Consider the following 7,401-nt stretch of genomic DNA (forward strand, 5'->3'; position numbering starts at 1 on the left):
TTGCCCTTTACAGGTACAACACACCCACATTAACCTTGGATGCACAGTGGCCTCAAAATGCAATGTATTTGGACACTTCAGTCACATCAGAAGTAGTTAAATTAATGTGATTGCATTCGGTAAGAAAACATCAAATGTACAATACACACAATCATTCACATATTTTTTTTTTATTATTCAAATACTTCTATTCAGCATGCATTTAACGGAAAAAAATTAACGGAGTAAAAATAGGCCTAATGTTACAAAAGATTTCAATTTAAAATAAATGCTGTTCTTTCGAACATTCTATTCATCAAAGAATCAAGGTTCCCACAAAAATATCGAAAATAATAAGAAATGTCACTTGAGCAGCAAACCAGCATATTAAAATAGATTTCTGAAGGATCACGTGACACTGAAGACTGGAGTAATGATGCTGAAAATCCATCTTTGCCATCACAGGAATAAATTACATTTTAAAATATATTCAAATAGAAAACAGTTCTTTTAAATTGTAATATTTCACATGATTACTGTTTTACTGTATTTTAGATGCAGCCTTGGCGAGCAGAAGAAACTTCAAAAATCTTGCCAACCCCAAACTTTTGAAATCTCTTAAAAATTACACTTTATCAGGAATTATCAGGACACTTTATGGTTGTCAAACACCTGTTTTTATTATCCTAGGACACCTGTGTGAACTCATGAAAGATTACTTCATGCATTACCTAAAACTGCACAGTGGACAGTTGGTTTAAAGTAAATGAAACAATTAAGAAGAAAAGTTTTGAGAAACAATACATTAAATGTGAATAATAAAAATAATCATTTTTCAACAACATCGGCTTTAGGCGTTTGCCAATCACTTTAAGTGCTCTGCATTGACAAATTGAATGCACGAGGTCACCCTTCCCATGCTAACAAAAGAAAGAAGGATAGCAAGAAAGAAAAAGACAGGTATGCGTTTTATATTCACACCAGAAGCACAAAGTGGCATTTAGCAGGTTATTTTGATCCAAAGCATTCTGCAATACAATTATAGGGACAAGAACATTGCATTTAAAGGGGTCCTATTATGCTTTCCCACTTTTTTCCCATGGAAAACTGCTAATCACAACACACTGGGCCAGCTAACCAATCACAGCGCATTTCGTATTTCGGAAGAAGGGGCTTCATCGAAATCAGCGTTCGAGGCAGACTGGGGAGAGAGGTGCTGTAATAATGTAAAAAAAGAATGCGTTTTTTGAACAATCAAGCATGAAAACATATTACACCCCAAAACCAAAATCAAGACTTCGTAAAAGGGCTTAATACCCCTTTAAGCACTTTTTTTTAATTTTTTTTACTTAGAGTGATTTTTCAAGATGTGTATGCAGAAAGCTGTCTGACACCAGAAAGAATCAATATCCAGTAAGACCTTGGGGACACCTTAAAGCCGAAGACACACCACATGACTCTGCATGATTCAAACACACCCTCGCTCAACACTGCAGTGCGCAAAGGTTCTCCCTATACAGTCATAACACCTCCCTGTTGCTGTAGTGTTATTAAAAACTGCACTGATGCAACTGACCCATGAACAGGTTTGCTCTCTCTGCTGAGAGGAGAATGTATGTTTACCAAACTGAAAAGTAGAATTCTTCAGTACTTTTAAAAAGGCGGGTTATGCCATATGTATAGCTTTCTTATTCATTTTCGTTCATTGTAAAGCTTTATCTACACTGTAAAAACAAACTTTTTTTTTAATGTGATTCAGATAGCATAATAATTTGAGTTTCTATTTGAAGAGTTCAGATGCAAAAGCCTCTAAGTCTCAAATTTTCTTCTAGAATGATCATTTTTATCAAGCTTGTATATTTAAGTTCAGTAATTTCACTTAAATGACAATTAATAGGTAATTTGCATGGCCATTTAAGTGAATTTACTGAACTTAAATATACGAGCTTGATAAAAATGATCATTCTAGAAGAAAGCTTCAGACGGCTTTTGCATCTGAACTCTTCATTTATTAAACCAATTTCCTTTGTTGTATTAACTCAAATTTTTAATTTCATTGAACTCAAAATTTTAAGGCAACCACGTAACTTACTTGTTTAAGTTAAACCAACAATATTTTTTACAGTGTATTGTGAAGGGTCATATTCTGCACAGTCATGCAGAGACAAAGCACAACCAAAACAAAGTTCTTCCGTAAAACACACATAGAGGGCCAAAAATGACACATTAATATAGCATGTTTAAAATTTAAAGAACCTTTTGTGCATTTGAAAGGCTCCATGGATGTCAAAGTTACTTCATGGAGCCGTAAATGCCGATAAAGAACCTTTATTTTTAAGAGTGTATGTCATCAAAGTGGACAGGAGTATAAGCAGTTCGGGATGACGTTTCACAACAATGTGATTTCATCTTTTTTTCTTTGTTTAAAACTGAACAACCATCCGCTTTTCTTCATTTCTTTCATCACGCAGATACATGTCCGAGTTTGACAAAGGAGGCATAGCGGGTCATTATATCAAGCAATGAACAGAAACACCCACTGAGATCATCAGTTGCATTGATCATGAATGTAGATCAATATTAAGGGACTGAGAGAGAAAGCGAGCGAGAGAGAGAGAGAGAGATGATGGTTTACGGTCCAACTGTTTCTGCTGAATTTTTGTTCTGTGAGCATTTATCACTTCTGGACTGCAGCCAAATGGGAAACACTGATTTATTCGCTCTCAGCGCAGAGAGCTGAGTGGACAAAAAGAGGAGGGAGCGGGGAGAGGAGAGCTGACTGATTATTGAAGAACTGGAAGAATAAGAGAAAGAGAATTATGTGTTTGAAATAGCTTATAAATATCGTGCACAGGTCATATTCATCTCTGCCATCTCCTTTCCACCATGTAGAGCGTCCCTGAAGAGTTATTCGTGCTGGCATTCCCCACAGGTTATGACTGTCTGCAACAGAACTCAGCAAAATAGGGAGGGACAGCATGAGAAAAGACATTTTGCATTGACTCTAGCTCTAAAATGTGATGAAGTGAAAAATAAACCTGTAGGCCTACTTATTCCAAAAGTGTGAATGGTGGTATCCCTAATAACGCATTTTATGTACACTACTACTTTCCATCACATACTATTACTTATTTCTCGGCTAGTCATTTTCCCAACAGTGACAAATAATTCTTTTTTTGTTAGTAACCTGGACTGTCTTACTTGTAAATGTAATCTTCATGCAAAGTATGCCATTTTTGATTTCAATAATTCTGGAACTGAATGAATATTTACTTGTAAAACTGGAGGTAACACCAAAAGTTGGAAATATATACAAGTTAGAAGTGAAGAGCTGATATCTTACACTGAAAGTATGTTTTTTTCATACTTACCATAGATAAAAATAAAAGAAACATTTTTTAAAAGTATTTTGCGTTCAACATTGGAGTGTTGATGTTCAGAACATACTGAAATTATGTTGTTTTATTCATTTTTCTGGCGTTTAGGAAATATAACAGAAAATATGATGCATATTTTAAAAAGACATCACAATAAATAAAGGTCTTTCAAAGTTGTCAGTAAGTAAACTAAACAGAAAATGTTTTTGGTTTTATTTTAAGTGAAATTTTTACTTTTTCTCCAGCTTTTGTTTATGATAAAATTAAGTTGGAAAAAGAAAAAATATATATTATATTGAGCTACATTAAATGATAATGTATGGCTTATGTCTAAATAAATATTTTAAGGTAGGCTATGTGGTCCTTATAATAGGCAAAATCTTTTTTTATGAATATTTTTGTCTTGAAGAGAATACATAAGTTTGATTATTATTAAAAGTTTAAGGTCTGAACCAAACCATAAATATGTAACTTGAGAAAAAAAAAATGCATTTATCTCTAACAAATTAAAATTGATTCCAAAAAAGAAAGTTGGCTCTTTTTTCAGTGTACATCTTCATAATTCAAAGATAATTTGTTACCGGTGACAGCAGAATAGTTAGGCCTATGTGTCACATTTTTGATAAGTAGAAAATTAATAGCCCACTGATAATGTGAAGAAAAAATACTAGTCACAATTTAAGTAGCCTAAAAAAAGCGTAAAAATTATAGTAGGCTAAGTTTAAAGAAACACATATTAAAACGGCTTGCCATAGGTACCTGCCATTGCGTGGTTATCCCGTGACAGATAACCTCATTAAGTCTGTGGACTGTGTTTGGTGCTCGTCTTTGCTTTGAAAGTGCCCTTCCTTCCCCTCTCTCACGTTTCACTGCGACACGCTGGGTTAAGAATGCTCTGCTACACTCCCACCCCTCCCCCACCCTCTCCCATCCACGCCTCGGGTTTTTACAAAGCGCAGTTTGAGGAAAGAGTCGCTTTTGATTATGCAACATGGTCCACTTTTACGCACATCATGTCAATACCACTGCAATGCAGCACCGAACGAGCGCGCGTCCGTCCGCACTGCCGTTGCTCTTCTGCAGTCGCGCGACTGGCACGCGATCATCTCGCGCGATTGAGTAGGCGTGTATTGAGTAGCCTATTGATGAGCGTGAGAGTGAGCCTATAATCATTGCGCCAATTCCCCCCACCTTTTTTTCTTTCTTTCTCTGGTGAGAAAAGGTGCAGAGCAATTGTATTGAGCTAAGGTCACTGTGATTTTGACAAGTAAGACATGTTCCTGGATCAAAATATTTTGTTGATCCTGGAACAACATTCATGTCCAAAATTTTAGTCCTAACCCTAACCCTATCCCTACCCATTAGTTATCCCTATAAGAGGGAAATGATCGGTGAATAACAGTGGTGTAGAGGCACCTAACCCTGGTTTTAATTCTAAACTGGACATAAACTGTAAATTTGTCCCTCAAATCTGATTGGTTGACTGCAATGTAGATGTTTCTCCAGAAACATGTTGTAGCCTACTTGTGAAATCACCTTCACCATTAAGCTAAATGTCCTAGTTGTCTGTACCGAGTATAAAATAGTTTCTAAAATTGCGGCATAATGAGTGATACGTTTGTCCTATGTTTGAGGAAGAGAGACGCACATACGAAATAATTTCAGTGAAACCAATCCCTAAAAGTAATAACATGTGTCGGAATAAATAGGAACCCAACTTCAGTAACCTGTTCTAATTGACCCTATACACATTTCCGGGTTTTTCGAATAAGAGACTATATTAAAGGGGACCTGTTTTGCAAAAATTCACTTTTACATGGTACACACAAATGTGTGTCGGCAGTGTGTACACAACCACCCTATAATGGTAAAAATCCACCCCCTCTTCTTTTTTAATCCCCATAAATCATAAGCGGTGTCTCAGAACAAGCCCTTTGCAGACTGTAGCTTTAGTGACATCACATATTCTTAGGCCCCGCCCACAACTACTGACAGACTCTGCCTATTAGCATTGACCCTTTTCTTTTTTGTAAACATTTTCTGTGCTTAAAGGAACACTCCACTGTTTTTTCATATTAAACTATGTTATTCCCTTAACTAAGACGAGTTGATACATACCTCTCTCGTCTCAGTGCGTGCACTCAATCGCTCTGGCGCGCGGCGACACTTTGATATCACTTAGCTTAGCCCAGTTCATTCATTAGGGTTCAAACAGAGATGAAGTTAGAAGCGACCAAACACCTCCACGTTTTCCCTATTTAAATACAGTTACACGAGCAAGTATGGTGACACAAAATAAAACGAGGCGCTTTTCTAAGCGGGTAAAAAGGATAACTAATGTATGGCGGAATAGCACTTGGGAGCACTTTGACTCGGCGCAGTAAAAAGTCACTCCTGAAAAATCCTCTCCCCCTCTCCCTCCTGTCATTAGAACCAACGTGACTTTTTACTACGCCGAGTCGAAGTGCTCCGAGTCCCAAGTGCTATTCCGCCTACATAGTTTAAAGGGGGGGTGAAATGCTATTTCATGCATAATGAGTTTTTTACACTGGTAAAGAGTTGGATTCCCATGCTAAACATGGACAAAGTTTCAAAAACTAAGTTGTACGTTTGAAGGAGTATTTTTGTTCCAAAAATACTCCTTCCGGTTTGTCACAAGTTTCGGAAAGTTTTTTTCGAGTATGGCTCTGTCTTACGTAAGATAGAGCGGAATTTCCTTATATGGGTCCTAAGGGCACTTCTCCGGTAAGATCGCGGGCGCGCGCGCACTCGTAAACCAGAGCAAGAGAGTGAAAGCAGTTCGCCATCAAAGCGCCCTGCCCGGCTTTTGGGAAGTCAATGTCACCAAAGAAGTGGGTTTTTGGTTGCCAGGGCAAGACAACCCTGCACAGATTCCCAAAGAACCCAGCGTTAAGGCACCCGTGGATGGAGTTTGTTTTCCTGAGCATAAACGGAGTTGTGTAAGACTGTTGTTCCCTGCATTTCGACGATGATTGTTTTATAAACAAAGCTCAGATCGTCTAATGCTTAAGGATTGAGCAGTCACAATGATAAAGGTTCGCGGTCGTGCGTTGGAACGGTGAGTAAAACTGTTGAACAAATGTCTCTGTGTGTTGTTAGCTCGGCGCGTTAGCACAGCTTTAGCTTCGCCCACACGGCCCGCCCCCAGCCGCTCGTTTTTTTCCGGAAAGACTCGGTACAGTCTATCTTTCAATTAAAAATATAATAAAACAAAAGACTTTTTGGAGATATGAAGGATGCAATATTACTCTATAGGTACTCAAGATTAACAGGAGATTGAGTGAAAATGAGCATTTCACCCCCCCCCCCCCCTTAATATGAAAAAACGGTGGAGTGTTCCTTTAAAGGAGTGCTATTATGTTCTTTTACGAAGTCTTGATTTTATTTTTAGGGTGTATTAGACCCCGAGTGAGCTGTACACAGTCTGCCATGATTATCTTCTTGCCAGAGCATTTACCACCAATATTCGAGTATGTATTTTATTAAAGGCACTAAAGTTATTCAATCAAGAGCAGAGAGTGATTTTCTGTTTTTTGTTTATTGTTTGATTCATATTAACAGCATATATAGCGGTAGGTACTGTATATTACACTGCTTTCACTTTAATACACAGATCTAATGAACACATGCGATTTCTTTGCTGTTTACGTTCACAGACATAACCGACTGCGTTCATGTGAACTTTGTGTGTTTTTGACATAACCTTGTGTGTATTTGACTGTTTAAATGCAATAAGATGTGAAAGAGAACTTAGATTAATATTTACAATACGCACCGTTTGACATCCAGCTTTCTGTGCGCGTGCTTCGAATGTGTGTGCTCAGAAAACCATAAATCAGAAGTTTAGACTGACATGGCTTTAAAACGCATGAAGATAATAAACTTTCATTATGTCGAAGAACTGCATTGTCACGTGAGCGTGAGCGCGATAGAGATGATAATGAAAACCAAACAGATGTCTCAGTACAGAGAGTATCTGAGGGATCCGCCTTTTTCTGGAAAGCAGGGTAGCAGCAGCTCATTT

Source organism: Scardinius erythrophthalmus (genome assembly GCF_964197995.2).
Source record: "Scardinius erythrophthalmus genome assembly, chromosome: 3".
Classification (NCBI taxonomy): Eukaryota; Metazoa; Chordata; class Actinopteri; order Cypriniformes; family Leuciscidae; genus Scardinius; species Scardinius erythrophthalmus.